General features: G+C 41.6%; 1 protein-coding gene across 4 annotated transcripts in view; it reads left to right on the top strand.

The window, feature by feature from the left end:
• HOMER1 (homer scaffold protein 1) overlaps positions 1 to 19,275 on the top strand; it is a 365,230-nt gene that overhangs the window by 200,149 nt on the left and 145,806 nt on the right. The gene's annotated exons all lie outside the window — the stretch shown is intronic.

Below are 19,275 nucleotides of genomic sequence, written 5' to 3'. Positions count from 1 at the left end.
CATATAGATATACATCCCAGTAACTGAAAAAATCTCAGATTTATAGTAGAACACCGCCTCCACTGTTGTGTTCTGGCATCCGCACTGTTGATATTCACAGAATGCCTTGCTGTGCTTGCAGCAAAGTGTGTTCCTACCTGGACAATGGGCTGATCAAAGGCACCTCTTGAGCAGAGACAGAGATCCATGTTAAGTCCTGTCTGGGTGCTGAGGTTACTAGGGTTTAATTTAATTTATGTAATCCCTGACTTGGGTGATCTTCAGAGAGTAGTTGACAAGGCACACTCAATATTTGGGCTAAGTCTCTGCTAACATTATGGTTTTCTCCTTTTTCTTTTTTCCCCCAGTTATAGGGTTTGCCATGGGGGGGGGGGGGTATGAGGGGGAGGATACATTTCCTAGGTCTTGGGCATTAATAGTATAGTCTTCATCAGAGTGCCAGTAATGAAGCTGAGATCTTTAGAGTGATAACCAAGTTAGTCTGGTTTGGCAAAAATGACAAGAAGAGAGTGGCACTTTATAAACTACCAAGTTCTTGAGATAGGAGCTTTAGAGAACAGAGTCCCCTTCATCAGTTTTCTGTTCTCAAGAGCTCATACCTCATTAAATTGGTTAGTCTATAAGGTGTGCCACCCACCTCTTGTCAATAATGAAGCTAGACACTGTGAAGGTGTTCAAACATAGTTAAAACATGAAAATATGATACTAGTGTAAATCTCTCTCCAATAATATCCCTAGGATGATTCAAAACAAAAAATCTCTGGTCCTTGATCTATCCCTAGGGGTCTCTTCTTTATCCTTGTCTAGAATGTGAAGTCTCCCCAGATAAACTGAAATGGGTACTCCTAAGGATTCCCCTTTGAAATACTTGTTATCCACTATTGTTCTTGAACTTCCCAATTTTCTCCACTTCTTCCCTCCTGTACCTTGTTGGGCGCCTTGTTTGCAGACTATAAGTACCAATATGGCGGCTCAGTTCCTCTTCTCTCTGGTTCCGGAACCCCTTGAGAATCCACACCGCCTCCAGTTTTGCCAGATAGGCAAGTGAATCCCTCGGATGGGGGCAGAGGGGGCACCAAGATGACTTGAAAAAGGAAACGTCTCTTTGCCCTCTTGTCTCACAGATAGGAAGGTGGATAAAAACTTCCAACAAAAATCACTTAAACAATAAACTACTCTAAAATCTCTTAGTTAATTGATCAACCAGTGGGTGTGAGCTGGAAATTAATCTCTTATTTTCTGAGATTCCTCATCAAGGCTTTGGGACTCTATTCTGGAAAAATTAAGAAAACTGAAAGGAAAACTTCCTTCTCTGTAATTTTAAATTAAAAATCCACAACTTCTCCAAGGGTCTCTTTCTGATTATAGATACAGGACATATGGGGCTGCTGCAATGGTTATGTTATGTATCTATGGCATGATTGGTATGTTCCTCTCTCCTTCTTTAAGTACATAACCCTTCTACAAGGTCATACCTTCGTAGGGATCCCAATGAGGTCCTGCATTTAGTTAGTTATTTTCGATTTATCCACCTTGGCAAAAGCTTAGTGCAGATACAAAAATTAAAAACAGAATTAATGAAACAAGTATAATTCCCACACAATTACAAATCATGCATTATTCAAGCCATAATAAATAACAAAAATAATAAAATAATGCTCAGCAATATACAAAATATACCACAGTCATGAATTAAGCAAAATTAAACCCTGAAAACAAGAGGTCCCCCAGACTTCGCAATCATTCACCCACAACCCACTAAAGGTGCCAAAACATAATTTTTTTTTCAAATTGATTTTCCCTGCAGGAAAGGAGATTATACATCAACCTCTGGGCACTATGGATGATATGTTACCAGGTAGCTACGCAAAGAATCCTAACTGGCAGGGGGGGGGGGGCAGCTACATCAGGGCACATGCATAGAGGGTGTTTTATGGCCACTGGCAGCATCATAGTGAATTTAGACCCAGTGTCAGGCTGCACTGAGTGGGTCTCCACTGCCAGAGCAGCCTAGCTCACCTGTTTTGGAATTAAATGTTGCTTTCCTTTCATAGGAACGTGCTATGTTTAAAACCAGCATAATCAGGGCTGGCCTTTGGGTAGGGCGAGCTGGGCGGTTGACTGAGACTCCTTTAGACGAGGGGCTTTTTGAGAGCTCTCGCATCATCCATTGGGCTTGTCAGCCAGAGGCTAGGCAGCAGCAGTGATCATAGGTGGCCTGTATAAGTTGAGGCTTGAGGAGGCTAAGCTTCCTGTAAAGGCTGATGGGCCAGGTCTGCCTGCATACCCGGCTGGTTGGAAGAGTGGCGCTTGATAGCATGTCAACTTTCTCTACCACCTTGGGTCAGTCTAGCATCTTAAGCCTTGAGATTATGGGATTTTGCAGCTCAAACTGTGAGACTGGCCCTGTGCAGCAGAGGAAGGGGATATGCTATTAAGTGCCGCTCCTGCCAGCCACAAGGGGTGCAAAGAAGAGTTGGAAATATAGTTGCGGGAATGGGAGGGAGGAGATATTAAGAATTGAGGATACAGAGCAAGTTGTTGGACATGCAGAGGGATACTATACCTGAGGTTGTGGGGACAGAGAGAGAGATAGAGACTGTAGATGGAGTGTTGAGGGGGCAGGGAGACTTATGTGGCAATGGTTGTGTGGGAACAGGAAGACTGTAAATGGTGTGAGTGACAGGGAAAGAGAGGGGAAAGTTTGAGATGAGGGCATGAAGTGGGAAAGAGAATCCAGGTTAAAGGGATAGGATTCAGGATGGGCTGGGAGAGAAAATTGGAGAGAGAACCATGGAAGGAAAACTGTGACTGGTGAAACAGAGAGGGACAGAAGACCATATTTAGATGATGGGAATATTGAGTGTGTTCAGGGGATTGGGTCAGGGAACGTTAAACCTGGAGAAGAAGGGGGAACAGAGAGAGAGGGATGATATAGGAATGGAGGGAGCTGAAGAGAGTATTAGGGATGAGAGGATGAAATGGGAGAGAGTTCTTGAGATAGAAAGGGACTGGAACTAAGGGAGAGGGTAAGTAACAGGGAAGGAGCTTGAGTTGGTGAGGAAATGAAAGGCAGAAGAAAGTAGATGAGGCATAGGGATTGAGTGAATGCAAAGGGTGGGAAACAGGAGTCTGGGGAAGGAATGAGAATGGGGAAAGGTGAAAGGTGAAAGAGAAAAGGGATAGGGAGGGGGTGAGGCTGGGAGAATGCTGGTAGGTAGGGAGAGATGAAAACAGAAGTTGTAAGAACTGGGAAGGACAATGGGGTAAGAGGTAGAATGGGTAGAGGTGATAGGCAAAACGAGAAGATTAGAAGTTACAAGGAGTAAAATATAAAAGAGATTGGTATAGGAGAGATTGAAGGTAGATGGTTGTAGAATCAGCGTGGGAATGGTGAGGGGTAAGGGAGTCAAAGGGAAGCAGCAGTTGTGGGGTAAGGACTACAGAACTAGATATCTGCAGAGTGGTGAGGGGGATATTGAGGGCTGGGAAGGGGCAATGGAAGGGAGAATTAGGGAGGTTAAAAGCTGGAGGAGAAATAAAGAGTAAAATCTAGCTATGAGTGAACAGGCAGGCAGAGAAATGAGATGAAAGGAAAAGACCAATGCCAGAGTGAATACCCAGAGGGAGAGAGGGTGTATAAAGCCATGAGGGAGGTGATGCCTGAAGGGAGAGAGGAGTGAATATCTGGATGGAGGGAAAAAATGCTGGAGGGAGGGAATGTCTGGAGTAGAGAGAATACCAGGAGTCAGGAGAGATTGCCTGGTGAGAGGAGAAGATGAGGAAGATAATTCCTGGAGGGAGGGAGGGAGGGAGAAGTGTGTGTGTGTGTGTGGGAAGAATGATTGGAGGATAGGGGAGTGCCATTTGTGCTAGAGGTGGCCCTGAGCATAATGGCTGTACATGGTTCCAGCAGCTGCAGCAGTGTGAAAGAGTGCTTCCTAGAACTCTACGACTTTAATGCTGCCTCCTGTTGTGAGTGAACCAATGAACTGCAGGAGGTGGAGCTAAGCCGTAAGCTGCGGCATTCTGGGAAGAGATTTTTAATGTTTCTGCAGCCACTTCAACCCTGCGCGGTCATTAATCCGGTTTTAAACACAGCACATCCCTAAGAAAGGAAAGAAGCAATTCCAAAACAGGTGAGCTAGGCTGCCTTACCAGCAAGGGCCCACTCTGCGTGGCCTTACACAGCCCGACACAGCGAATCAGTAAAAGAGGTTGAAGGAGGTGACTGCTGCCGCTTGTGTTTTTCAGATGGAGAGAAGACTTAAGTGAGCATGCGTGTTTGAGAGCACGTGTGTGTATGGCAGAGAAGAACATTTATGCGCAACTTTCCTCTGCCTCCACACCCATCCCCCATCCCCCTCATTAATTCATGTCAATTTCAGGACATCTGGAACCTTCTCATACCTTCTCAGGTATGCAGAGTGGAAGATTTTTAAAATCCTTGTTAGTTTTAATTATGTGGTGTTATTTAATGTCTGATGTTTTGAAATTTTATTGGTGGTTGTAAAGTTTGAAAAATGTTTGAGATTTTATTATTGGATTTTCTATTTGTCAGCTGTTTTGAAATATTAATTTTATTAGTAAGGTTTTGTTATTGTGATTGATGCTTTATTTTTCTTGATTTTGATTTATGAAAAATGGTGGTGCTTCTGTTTTTCCATTGTAGTACTATATGTAGAGTCTGGCTTATTGAGGTTTCTGGTTCAGTTTTTGCTTACACATCTCTGTTTATTCTTTATGGTCGTTTTATTCTGAGTTTGGCTAGTCTGCATGTGTGACAGAGATGAAATATGCTAATGCAGGGGTAGCCTACTCCGGTAAGAGCCACAAACAGGCCTGGCTTTCAGGATATCTGTAATGAATATGCACAAATTAGATTTGCATGAACTGCCTCCATTGTATGCAAATCTGGATCATGCATATTCATTGTGGATATCCTGAAAACCAGGCCCGTTTGTGGCTCTTGAAGACCAGAGTTGACCACCTTTGCTAATGTGTAATTTCTGTGTAGGGATCTATAATAGCCTTGCTTGTACTTTTTCCTAATAGAAGGTATATTGATATTTTAGAACAGGTCGTAATATTTGTAGTGTTGCCTTTTCATAGGTAGAATTGTTGCTGTTTAAATTTTGGTAGTTAGTACTATTTTGGTAGGAAAGGTTTACTCTGTTTTAATTGTAATTCATTTTACTTATGACCTGAGTGCCAAGCCCAAACTCAACACATGTTAAAAGAGGCCTAATACCATATGGTTCCAAGTGTCTAGTTTGCTTCTTTGCAGTGTTTTATGGTTGCCACTACAGCATTGCTTATAAATATAATATACATGTTGTAAATGATATTTTACCTCAGAAGACTGTACTTTGTCTTTTTTTCAGGTAAAATCTATTATAAATGCATAATTGTATTTGGGGAGGGCAGGGCTGGGAGAGAGGGTGGTGCAAGGCTGTAAGGTTTTTTATTGTATATTGATGTATTATATTTTTTGTGACATGCATTAATTTCAGTTTTCTCCTGAAAGAAGGCGTGTTCCAAACTAAACTACACTAAATGTATTAATGCTTTGTTTTAAAATAGGTGTGACCCTTGATAGCTTTGGTTTATGAATGTGTGTTAGGAGAGGGGGATGCCAAAGTGAAAACTTGTATCTGGGTTCAGTTGATCATTGCTCCACTACTGGTCCTAGACAGACAGACAGTTGGGTGGCAATGTTTTACCTGAACAAGCAGGCAAGAACAGGATGTCTTGTGTTGTATCAGGAAGCTGCTTGTTTAAAAATATAAGTGCCAAGGTCTATCAAGGCCAGCATATTGTCTCTGACAATGGCCAGTCTGGTCACAAGTAGCCATCAGATCCAAAATAGTTGATCTGTTTCTTGTATCTCACTCCAAGATAAACACCGGCTTTCCTAAGTCTACCTGTCTAATAACTGTTTATGGGCTTTTCCTTTAGGAACCTGTCCAATCTTCTTTTGATCCCCATTATGTTATTTGCCTTGACCATATCCTCTGGCAACAGATTTCATAACTTGAATGTGTGCCGAGTGAAAAAAAATATTTCCTACGATATGTTTTAAATCTGCTTGTTGCTAGTTTCATGGAGTGTTTTTTGAACGGGAATGGTTATTTACCCTATTTATTCATTCCACTCATGATTTTATTAATCTCAGTCATATGCCCACTCGTTCATCTGTTCTCCAAGCTAAAGAGCTCTAATATGTTTAGGCTTTCTCTATAACAAAGCTTTTCCGCCCCCTTTATCATTTTTGTCGTCTGGGTTGCAAACATCTCTATGAGCCATATTTTCTGACAGGCAATTAAAATGTTCTGGCAGACAGGCTGAGTCACCAGATGGAGCCTCATGAGTAGTCTCTGGATCAGTATGTAGCAACCAGTCTCTTCTCTCAGTGGATAACTCCGTTTTGCAGCAGCTCAGAACAGAAGGGTATCAGAATCCTAATCCAGAAGACTTAATAAAGCAATCTTGTGTTAGATGCCTTCTCTATTCATTGGAGGAAAGGACTTCTGTGTGCATATCTTCCGATACATCTAGCAGCAAACACTTTAATAAAACTTTGACAAGACCAGGGACCTATGATTTTCATTCTTATAACTCCATCTTGGCTGAGGCAGATTCTGGTTTCTGATTCTTTGGGAAGTATCCTTTAGCAAACCAATCAAGATGGACACTTTTCCAGTGTTAATGTTGCTGACCTAGGGAGCGTTAATATATCCCAACCTTTAGTTCCTCGCCCTCACAGCTTGGATGTTGAGAACATGTATGGATCCATTCATATGGACTCTCCAGTTGATTGTCTTAAAATACTTTTGGCTTCTATTAAGGAATCCTCTAGAAGGTCTTGTGATTTCAAACGGAAAAGTTTGCAGTCTGGTTTGATGGCAAAGCCCTAGATCCTTTCTCCTTTTCCATATGAAAACTGCTTCTATATAAATCAGAGTCTGGACTGAAAATCAACTCAGGGTATACCTTAGTGCAGCTGGCAACACCACTAAACGTAGAATGAAGACTGGTTTCTGTTTAGCCTTCAGTTTTAATGTTTATGCAGGGTTTGCTTCATTTGAAGCCCCACATCAAGCTGCTTGCTATTCTGTGGGATATCAGTGTGGTTTTAAGATAGCTAATGACATTGAATCAGTCTATACATTTTCAACCCATTACTGTCTAATGGGGGATAGTAACATAGTAATGACAGCAGAAAAAGACCAAATAGTCCATCTATTCTGTCCAGCAAGTTTCTTATGGTAGTGACTGCCGCTCCAATCAGGTGATTCCCAAGCATTATGTTAAGGGTAGTAATATTAAAAAATCAAAACCAAGCAAGCTGTCAAACCCATAACAAAAGAACTGCTAACAATAATTTTGCAGGGTGAGCAGCCTTCCTGATAATTCATACAATGCTGCTACTTGAACGTGCTGTGCTTTGTACTTGGCTGTAGAAGCAGTACTGACCTTTTTCCCTAATGTATAATGTATATAGTTGTGTGAAAACATGGCTTCAATACTCTCTACCTATATGAAAGCAATACAACACAAACTATAGCAACTTAAACTGACATTAAACCCTAAAAATTCTGAAATCATTGGGTAAATAGAAACTCATCAACATTTAAACCACCTGCCCTTGTCCTGGGTAATTTTCAAATTAATCACTCAAATCAAGTATGAGATTTAGGTGTGCAACTCGATGAGAACTTCACAATGAAAATGCACATCAGTAAATTAACAGGTTACACTTATGTATACCACATCAACTGAAACCATTATTAACTTTTGCAGACTTCCGTACTATATTGCAAACTTTAATCTTCTCAAACCTTGACTACTGTAACTCCTTACTATTAGGTCTTCTAGCAGGTCACTTAAAACCACTACAATTACTACAAATTGCTGCAGCAAGACTATTAGGATCTAGGAAATATGATCACATTACTCCCTCGCTGATAACACTACATTGGTTACCAGTACAATCCAGAATCTACTATAAAGTATTAACGATAATATTCAACATCATTCACTTCAGTGACACTACAACCTTACAACCCTCAACAAACACTATGTTCTCAAAATAAAGTGCTATTGTCTATTCCCATAATAAGATGCACACCTCTGATGTAAATAAGAGATTGAGGGTTTTCAATAGCAGGTCCAAAGCTCTGGAATTCCCTCCCCGAGGCGTTACGCATTCTACCAGAAACAAAAAGATTTAAATGTCAACTACAAACATGGCTATTCAAAAACACACATAATTTAACTTAAAAACATCAGAATTTACAGAACCACAGAAATAAGGGAAAAAAATAATAGAATCATGAAGAATAAATCAATCAAAGAAGAGAGTGGCAGATTCTCAGAACAACTCACTGACTATGATATGAAAACTACCATTTAGTTTATAATTATCCTTACTCTTTGCCTCATGTACTATATCAATTTTAATATGTACTAGTAAATTTCTCTTATCAATTCCTGACTGTGAATACCTCCTCTGTAACCAATCTGTTTGCTGGTTGTGTTATAATTATGAATGTCAATGTGTAAACACTTGGAATGATGGTATATAAAATGTCTAAATAAATAATATATGCATATCGGTACCCTGGACTGTAAAAGTCAGCGCCCAGCATTAGTTATTTTCTGAATCCAATTCCCCCTTCTCCCCTCCCCCTCTCCCCCCAATGTCGAAGCGGAGAGCAATGCTGCAGTTGTGTCAAAATCATGTATGCTAATTGGTTAAGGGTAGTAATCCCCATGTCTTCTGTTAGAGATAGTAACTTTGGTCTCTCTTTCCAAAGAGCGATAGACCAAGGGATATCACCAAAATATCAGGATTGTATTAACTTTGTGTCACCAATATTCAACACACAAATTGGAACAGTATATAAAAATATATATATAGCGACAGTCGTAAACATATCTGGGTAATGATGTACTTTTATTAGTGCTATGTTTTAATCTTTGTCCCTGAAAATTCTAATTTATAACTGTGTTTTTAGTGCAAGTAAAACAGTCCTAATCATTAAAATATACTTCTCATGCAAAATGGTAATCTAAAATGGACTGTCTTCTAAGATCTCTGCATCAGGGTATATAGTCAAAAATATTACCATTTACTCATCATACTTTTAAATGATGAATGGGCCAGTTCTGACTCCTCTGTTTTCACTTAGGACAAAGTCAAAACAATGCTTGTCAGAGCTGTGATCATGTTCCAACACTGAATACAGCCAGGGTCTCTAAAATCCAGAATACCAGATTAACCAAGCATTTCAAATGTGGCACCTGATGCCTGTGTCTGGACCTGGTGAGGAGCTGCTGTAGGCGGATGGGAGCAAGAAGCTGGACCTGCTGCTGATGCTGCCAGGGTCATCCCCCTACTGCTGACCATAAAAGAAGAAAGGCTGACAGAGGTAGAAGAGAAGAAATGAGAGAGGCTAAGGGTGGAACAGCTGGTCCTGTAACTGATGAGAGGGGGCTACTTTAGAACTAGTCCTCAATGGAATGCAGGACCTGGTGCAAGGGGTTACTGTAGGTAGGGCAACTTAATAATGATCATAATGAGGGAGGGCTGCAAGTAAAACTAATCTAGTAACCCATAACTTTAAAAAGGGATAGATACTATGATAGGATGAGAAATTAGGTAGAAAAAAAACAAACCTAAAAGCAGCAGTGTTTAAAAAGAAAAATCTTGAAAGGCCAAATAAAATGTATTCCATGCATCTTGTTTTCCCCCCACCAAGCCTGCTTCCCCCTTCCATCTTTTTCTGTTTCTATGGATGATGCTTTTATCCTTCCAGTTCTCTTTGGGTCATCTTTAATATATTTGTCCTTCTTTAGGAACATCCAAAACACTGCTAATACATATCGATTCTTCCTATATGAGATTGCTAAAATCTGTCCTTTCTGAGAAACCCAATGGGCAGCTGCTTCTTTGGGAGACTGATTCATGTTTAGTTAGGAAGGCCTGAAGCTACATCAGGTTTCTTTTCTTCAGATTGATTCTTGACTATTTTATTGCTTCCTGAATTATGAGTTGGCCTCCCCCCTTATTGTAGACTGCTAGAATGCTGGAAGACAGTTTGCTGTGTATTATTTTTTTTTATTTGTTCAATTATGTATTGCTTGGTATTCTCTGTATTTTCAACTAGGTTTATGAATGAAAATTTTAACATTGAATAATTGTGAACATTTTTAAAATATCTGTACCTTTCTGAGCATGCTACCAAAAATACTCATCCACTCTATCACCTCCCGCTTAGACTGGTGCAACTTGGTCTTTGCAGGCCTCCTGCTGAACCATCTTTCTGCACTGCAAGCTATTCAACATTCAGCTGTACAGCTTATCTGTCTACAACTTTGTTATGACCATGTAACCTCTCTTCTCAAGTCGATATATAAGATCTCTGTCTGCTTCCACGTGCAGGTCAAGCTTCTATTATTCACCTATAAATGCATTCATATTGCAGTTCCTCATTACCTAGCTTCTCTTTTCTCTCCCTGTTCCCTTTCTCATGAACTCCATTCATTAAACAAGTGCTGCTTATTGGTGCCCTTCTCCTTTACTACCAAATCCCAACTCCATGCTTTCCACCTCGTTGTGCCATATGGCTGGAATAGACTCCCTCTCTAGCTTTATTCAAATCCATTTCAAAAATTCATCTTTGAGGCTGCTTTCAAATTCTAAGCATTTCTTTACAATTAATATATGTTCTATAGACTGTTGTTTATCATATATGTATATATTGATTAGACTGTAAGCTCCTTGTAGCAGGGACTATCTCTTACATGTAGTGCTATAGAAATGATAAATAGCAGTAGTAGTAAAAAACAAAAAAAAAATTGAAGACCAAACTAAGGGGTAGATTTTCAGACGAGCGCGAATAGCCTACTTTTGTTTGCGCTCCAGGCGCAAACAAAAGTACGCTGGATTTTAGTAGATACGCGCGTAGGCGCGCGTATCGGCTAAAATCCTGGATCGGCGCGCGCAAGGCTATCGATTTCGTATAGCCTGCGCGCGCCGAGCCGCGCAGCCTACCCCCGTTCCCTCCTAGGCCGCTCCGAAATCGGAGCGGCCTAGAAGGGAACTTTCCTTTGCCCTCCCCTCACCTTCCCCTCCCTTCCCCTACCTAACCCACCCGCCCGGCCCTGTCTAAACCCCCATCCTACCTTTGTCGGGGGATTTACGCCTCCCGGAGGGAGGCGTAAATCCCCGCGCGCGAGCGGGACTCCTGCACGCCGGGCCGCGACCTGGGGGCGGGTACGGAGGGCGCGGCCACGCCCCCGGGCCGTAGCCACGCCCCCGTACCCGCCCCCAAAACGCTGCCGACACGCCCCCGAAACGCCGCGACGACCGGGCCCGCCCCCGACACGCCCCCCTCCGAGAACCCCGGGACTTACGCGAGTCCCGGGGCTCTGCGCGCGCCGGGAGGCCTATGTAAAATAGGCTTCCCGGCGCGCAGGGCCCTGCTCGCGTAAATCCGCCCGGTTTTGGGCGGATTTACGCGAGCAGGGCTCTGAAAATCCGCCCCTAAGAGCATGGTTTAATGGTGACGTGAAAGAGGCAGTAAAAGACACGCATCTTTCAAAATTGTAAAACAGACACAAGTGAGAACAATGGGCAAGAACCTAAGCACTGGCAAGTTAGATGTAAAACAGTAGTAAAATAGGCTAAGAATAATTTAAGAAGAAATTTGCCACATACACAAAAACTGATAATCATTTTTTCAAATCATTTGAAACAAAAAGTCCATGAGGGAGCCATTTGGGGTGCTAGATCAACAAGGTGTGAAAGGGGTGCTTGGAGAGGACAAGGAAATGGCAGGAAAACGGAATCAATTCTTTGCCTCTAACTTGGCATAATTTTTATGTTTCAATGTAAACCGATGTGATCTGTATTTTAATACAGGAACACCGGTATATAAAAATCTAAAAATAAATAAATAAATAAATAAACTTCACTGAGGAGGAAGTTTGGAACATACCCATGCTTGGAAACATTTAATGGTGTTGATTCTGAGCTACTAAAGCAAATCTCTGTGATAATGGAAGACATAATAGATCAAATGCCAAAGTAGTAAATTACCAGGACCAGATGCTATTCACCCTAGAGTTATAAAGGAACTCAAACATGAAATTGCAAATCTATTGCTAGTAATCTGGAACTAACATTTAAAACAGCCACAATTCCTGAGGAATGTATCATCGATTTTCAAAAAGGGCTCCTTGGGATGATCTGGAAAGTGAGCCTGATGATGGTACCAGACAAAATAGTAGAATCCATTCTCATAATCAAAATTGCCTACCACATAGACGTCACTTGATGGGGAAGAGTCAGCTTGGTTTAGCTAATGGAAATTTTACCTTTCAAATCTAGTAGATATTTTTGAAGGTGTAAAATGTGGTTAAAGGTGAGCCAGTTTATATATTATTTTGGATTTTCAAAATGCAATTGACAAAGTCCACCCTGAAAAACTCTTCAGGAAATGAAAAAGTCAAGGAATAGGATGCAGTGTCTTATTGTGGCTTGGTAATTGGTTATAAGACTGGAATCGGAGGGTTGGAGCAAATGGTCAGTTTTCCCTATGAAGAAAGGTAGGTAGTAGAGTGCCACAGGGATCTGTGCTGCCACCACTTGGCAAAAAGACCTTGGTGTCTTTGTGGACAATACATTGAAATCTCAACGTGGTGTGCAGCAGTGGTTGAAAAAGCAAATAGAATGTTAGGAATGAACTGAAAAGGAATGGAGAGTAAACCAGAGAATATTATATTGTGTATATCTATCCATGATTTGACTACATCTTGAATATTGTGTGCTGTTCTGGTCATCCCATCTCAAAAAAAGATATAGCAGAACTAGAAAAGGTATAGAGAGAGTCAACAAAACTGATTTAAGGTGATGGAATGGCTTTCCTATGAAGAGGGGGCTACACAGGTTAGGGCTCTTCAGCTTAGAAAAGAGATGGCTGAGCGGGAACATGATAGAGATTTATAAAATGGGTGAAATGGCTAAATAAAGGATAGTTATTCACTCTTTCAAATAATACTAAAAGAAGAGGGATGTTCCATGAAACTTACAACCAACGTTTTAAAACAAATAGAAAATATTTTTAACTCTATGCCTGATCAAGTTGTAGAATCTGTTGCCAGAGGATCTGGTCAAGGCGACCAGATCAATGGGATTTTAAGAGGCTTGGACAGAGTCCTTGAGGAAAAGTCCACAAAGCATTATTAATCAGGTAGATTAGGGAAAACCATTGTTTTAACAAGAAAAATGGGGACTTGTGACCCAGCCTAGCCACTATTGGAGACAGGATACTGGGCTTGATGGATCTTGGTCTGACCCATCATAGCATATTTTGGTTCTTATAGGTAGTACAAATTTATACAAAAAGCAAAATTTAAAAAAATGACTAAAAAGAAAATAATTATAAAATAAAAGTAAAACAAAAAAAACCCCACACCTCCCCCCAAAGATATAAATTTGTTCTGGCTCCTAAAATTTTGGGCTGAAAAAAAAAGTTCCACCCTTTGTTTTCAATGATGCCTATAGTGGTGCATTGAGCAACCCACTGTAGCTCTCCAGGTCTTAATCTGGACATAAGGATGCAATTTTAAAGATTTATGCAGGGTTTGCATGTAAATTTTCAAAAGGAAAATCCACACAGAGAAACTTTGAGGCCTAACAGCACCATGTGTACTTAAATAACTATGAATTTTGGACATCTTCTCTGTGCATCACCTTGAGCAGAAAGTTTGTCTGTCCTAAAACACAGGTCTGGGATCCTGAGCCTGTCTTGGTGCCATCTGTATCACGTCAGAGTTGAACAGGCTTGGAGCAACAAGTCTTTCCTGTACCTCATGCTCTCTCAGCCTGAAAGGCCAAGGAACTGTGTTTCAAGCCAAAGGTACTTGGCTCCAAGTTCAGTACAGTCTTGATTTTCATTCAGCTAATATTCTCTGAGTCAGAATTTGAGGAATCCTGGGACCCTGGATATCAGCTAGAGAAATTCATCAGCCTAATCCATGTTGAGAATCCTGAACCTCATGCACTTCCACATGTCATGTAACTCCAGTGGCATATCTCCCTCTGAAACAAATGCAGTAGAGCCTAAATCTCAGTGGATACAAGTTGACTCATGGACTGCAGGAGAACAGTGGTGTTGCAAAGGAGCACAGAAATTAACCTATCTTGATGGCTCTCCTGTTCTAATCTGACTATTGGTTTACCCTTTGCATTCCTTCTCACCAAAATATTCTCACTATAAATGTTTCCAACCGTGTTGGTGTGCCTATAAGGTCTTTGTACACAGGGCTCATTCATTCTCCATGTTATGAACGGAGTTCTGGAGTTAGCAATCTGTTGTGGATTAGACTGCGTTGTTAGCAATCTGTTATGGGTTAGACTGCGGAGAAGGTGGTGGACCTCACGCGTCACATAGATAGGATTTTAGACAGTGCTGGGGAGGAGCTGGCTGTCGTGGTACATGTGGGCACCAACGACATAGGAAAATGTGGGAGGGAGGTTCTGGAAGCCAAATTTAGGCTCTTAAGTAGAAAGCTTAAATCCAGAACCTCCAGGGTAGCATTTTCTGAAATGCTCCCTGTTCCATGCGCAGGTCACCAGAGGCAGGCAGAGCTCCGGAGTCTCAATGCGTGGATGAGACGATGGTGCAAGGAAGAGGGATTCAGTTTTGTTAGAAACTGGGGAACCTTTTGGGGAAGGGGGAGTCTCTTCCAAAGGGATGGGCTCCACCTTAACCAGGGTGGAACCAGACTGCTGGCGCTAACCTTTAAAAAGGAGATAGAGCAGCTTTTAAACTAGAACAAAGGGGAAAGCAGACAGTCGCTCAGCAGCGCATGGTTCGGAGAGAGGTATCTTTAAAGGATACTAATGATGCAATAGAATTAGGGCATCCCGACAGTGAGGTTCCAATAATTAGAAAAGTAGTCCAAGTGCCTGTAACTAAAAACTCACCCGAGCTAAAAAATTCTAACTTATCCCTATCAATTAAAAAGCAGAATGAAAATACAAGTAAAAAACAAACTTTGAAATGTTTGTATGCTAATGCCAGAAGACTAAGAAGTAAGATGGGAGAATTAGAATGTATAGAGGTGAATGATGACATACTTAATTGGCATCTCAGAGACATGGTGGAAAAAGGATAACCAATGGGACAGTGCTATACCGGGGTACAAATTATATCGCAATGACAGAGGAGCACTCGGGAGGAGGTGTGGGGCTTTATGTCCGGGATGGCATAGAATCCAACAGGATACACATCCTGCATGAGACTAAATACAAAATTGAATCTTTATGGGTAGAAATCCCTTGTGTGTCGGGGAAGACTATAGTGATAGGGGTATACTACAGTCTACCTGGTCAAGATGGTGAGACAGACAGTGAAATGCTAAGAGAAATTAGGGAAGCTAAACAAATTGGTAGTGCAGTAATAATGGGAGACTTCAATTACCCCAATATTGACTGGGTAAATGTATCATCGGGTCACTCTAGAGAGAACGTTCCTGGATGGAATAAATTATAGCTTTATGGAGCAATTGGTTCAGGAACAGACGAGAGAGGGAGCAATTTTAGATCTAATTCTCAGTGGAGCATAGGACTTGGTGAGAGAGGTAACTGTGGTGGGGCCGCTTGGCAATAGTGATCATAATATGATCAAATTTGATTTAATGACTGGAAGAGGAACAGTGTGCAAATCCAAGGCTCTCGTGCTAAACTTTCAAAAGGGAAACTTTGATAAAATGAGAAAAATTGTTAGAAAAAAACTGAAAGGAGCAGCTACAAAAGTAAAAAAAAAAATGTCCAAGAGGCGTGGTCATTGTTAAAAAATACCATTCTAGAAGTACAGTCCAGATGTATTCCACACATTAAGAAAGGTGGAAAGAAGGCAAAACGATTACTGGCATGGTTAAAAGGGGAGGTGAAAGAAGCTATTTTAGCCAAAAGATCTTCATTCAAAAATTGGAAGAAGGATCCAACAGAAGAAAATAGGATAAAGCATAAATGTTGGCAAGTTAAATGTAAGACATTGATAAGACAGGCTAAGAGAGAATTTGAAAAGAAGTTGGCTGTAGAGGCAAAAACTCACAGTAAAAACTTTTTTAAATATATCCGAAGCAGAAAGCCTGTGAGGGAGTCAGTTGGACTGTTAGATGATTGAGGGGTTAAAGGGACACTTAGAGAAGATAAGGCCATCGTGGAAAGATTAAATGATTTCTTTGCTTCTGTGTTTACTGAAGAGGATGTTGGGGAGGTACCCGTAATGGAGAAGGTTTTCATGGGTAATGATTCAGACGGACTGAATCAAATCACGGTGAACCTAGAAGATGTGGTATGCCTAATTGACAAACTGAAGAGTAGTAAATCACCTGGACCGGATGGTATACACCCCAGCGTCCTAAAGGAACTAAAAAATGAAATTTCAGACCTATTAGTAAAAATTTATAACTTAGCATTAAAATCATCCATTGTACCTGAAGACTGGAGGATAGCAAATGTAACCCCAATATTTAAAAAGGGCTTCGGGGCGATCCGGGAAACTACAGACCGGTTAGCCTGACTTCAGTGCCAGAAAAATAGTGGAAAGTGTTCTAAACATCAAAATCTTCTTAGTGTTTGGGTAATTGCCAGGTTCTTGTGGCCTGGTTTTGGCCTCTGTTGGAAACAGGATGCTGGGCTTGATGAACCCTTGGTCTGACCCAGCATGGCAATTTCTTATGTTCTTAATCACGGAACATATAGAAAGACATGGTTTAATGGAACAAAGTCAGCATGGCTTTACCCAGGGCAAGTCTTGCCTCACAAATCTGCTTCACTTTTTTGAAGGAGTTAATAAACATGTGGATAAAGATGAACCGGTAGATATAGTATACTTGGATTTTCAGAAGGCGTTTGACAAAGTTCCTCATGAGAAGCTTCTAGGAAAAGTAAAAAGACATGGGATAGGTGGCGATGTCCTTTCATGGATTGCAAACTGGCTAAAAGACAGGAAACAGAGAGTAGGATTAAATGGACAATTTTCTCAGTGGAAGGGAGTGGATAGTGGAGTGCCTCAGTGATCTGTATTGGGACCCTTACTTTTCAATATATTTATAAATGATCTGGAAAGAAATACGACGAGTGAGATAATCAAATTTGCAGATGACACAAAATTGTTCAGAGTAGTTAAATCACAAGCAGATTGTGATAAATTGCAGGAAGACCTTGTAAGACTGGAATATTGGGCATCCAAATGGCAGATGAAACTTAATGTGGTTAAGTGCAAGGTGATGCATATAGGGAAAAATAACCCATGCTATAATTACACAATGTTGGGTTCCATATTAGGTGCTACAACCCAAGAAAGAGATCTAGGTGTCATAGTGGATAACACATTGAAATCGGTTCAGTGTGTTGCGGCAGTCAAAAAAGCAAACAGAATGTTGGGAATTATTAGAAAGGGAATGGTGAATAAAACGGAAAATGTCATAATGCCTCTGTATCGCTCCATGGTGAGACCGCACCTTGAATACTGTGTACAATTCTGGTCGCCGCATCTCAAAAAAGATATAATTGCGATGGAAAAGGTACAGAGAAGGGCTACCAAAACGATAAGGGGAATGGAACAACTCCCCTATGAGGAAAGACTAAAGAGGTTAGGACGTTTCAGCTTGGAGAAGACGACTGAGGGGGGATATGATAGAGATGTTTAAAATCATGAGAGGTCTAGAACGGGTAGATGTGAATCGGTTATTTACTCTTTCGGATAGTAGAAAGACTAGGGGGCACTCCATGAAGTTAGTATGGGGCACATTTAAAACTAATCGGAGAAAGTTCTTTTTACTCAACGCACAATTAAACTCTGGAATTTGTTGCCAGAGGATGTGGTTAGTGCAGTTAGTATAGCTGTGTTTAAAAAAGGATTGGATAAGTTCTTGGAGAAGAAGTCAATTACCGGCTATTAAGTTCACTTAGAGAATAGCCACTGCCATTAGCAATGTTAACATGGAATAGACTTAGTTTTTGGGTACTTGCCAGGTTCTTATGGCCTAGATTGGCCACTGTTGGAAATAGGTTGCTGGGCTTGATCGACCCTTGGTCTGACCCAGTATGGCATTTTCTTATGTTCTTATGTTAGCAATCTAATGCGTGCGAGCTCCTCTGGAGGGGAGGAGCTAGCACTCTGGTATGAAGCGAGCTCTTCTGAAGGGAGGAGTTAGATATCTGATATGATCTACTCCTCCAGAGGGGAGGAGTTAGCAATCTATTGTAGATCTGATGCCGGATGGGCGGAGGCATCAGATAGGAGTTAGCAATCTGTTATGGATCTGCTAGGGAGTTAGTAATCTCTTATGCTTCGACTCCTGAGAGAGGAAGAGAAGCATTCTTGTAGGAAAGCTTTGGTTAGAGCTAGGAGTCGCAATCTGTAGTGTATTAGCTCCAGCAGGAGGTTTAGCAAGCTGTTATGAATCTGTTGCTGACGACTCCTGGTAGGAAAGGAGTAGCCATCTGTTATCAGCGGAGTGCTTAGAGAGGACACTCAGCTGTAGAGGAATGTAGATAGGTGAATCCTTGGGCTGATGGCAGATGACAACGCCCCCAGGAGGGTATCCTGAGAGGGACCACCGGCTAGGCTTGAGTATAGAGACAGACACAGAATTCTTTTATTAGACAGGTAGTAGAACCACCAGAGGTGGCAGTAGTGAGCTGCTATGCCCGGCAGGGCTGAAGTGCCTCAGGTACTGGAACCACAATCCCAGGGTGGCTGAGCTGTAGAGAAATTATAGATAGTGAGTAGACAGGTATACTGGGTTCATAGCCAGAACAGGATGACAGATCTCACATAAGGTCTTTAGAAGGCTCAGTAGCTGGAAAGGGTTAGACCCTCGAGGAGCGAGTTCCTGGTTCCAGGGAGAGCTCTGAGAGAGCGATGGTAACTCACAATTATCCTTATCTGTGATAGCTTCCAGGCAGTAGAGAATCTTCAGAGTGTTCAGGAACATGGGCCCTCGAGAAGCGAGTACTGGTTCCCATCGGCAATCTGAAATAGAGAAAAGAGATCGAGGCCCCCCGAGGAGCGGGTACCCCTAGTAAGTCTGAGGAGGCAGAGTAGCTTAGGTAGCGAAACCCTAGGTAGCAAAACCCTTTGCTAACTCAATCCGTTAGCAATCTCTGAGACCTTATATATTGGAAGCGGATAACGTCAATTTAGGGGGACGCCCCCGAGGTTCGCGCCCTTGCTGGTACATCATTCG

The sequence above is a fragment of the Rhinatrema bivittatum genome, chromosome 1 (genome assembly GCF_901001135.1).
Source record: "Rhinatrema bivittatum chromosome 1, aRhiBiv1.1, whole genome shotgun sequence".
NCBI classification, from domain to species: Eukaryota; Metazoa; Chordata; class Amphibia; order Gymnophiona; family Rhinatrematidae; genus Rhinatrema; species Rhinatrema bivittatum.
The sequence above is the reverse complement of the archived record's forward strand: the minus strand, read 5'-3'. Positions and strand labels throughout refer to the sequence as shown.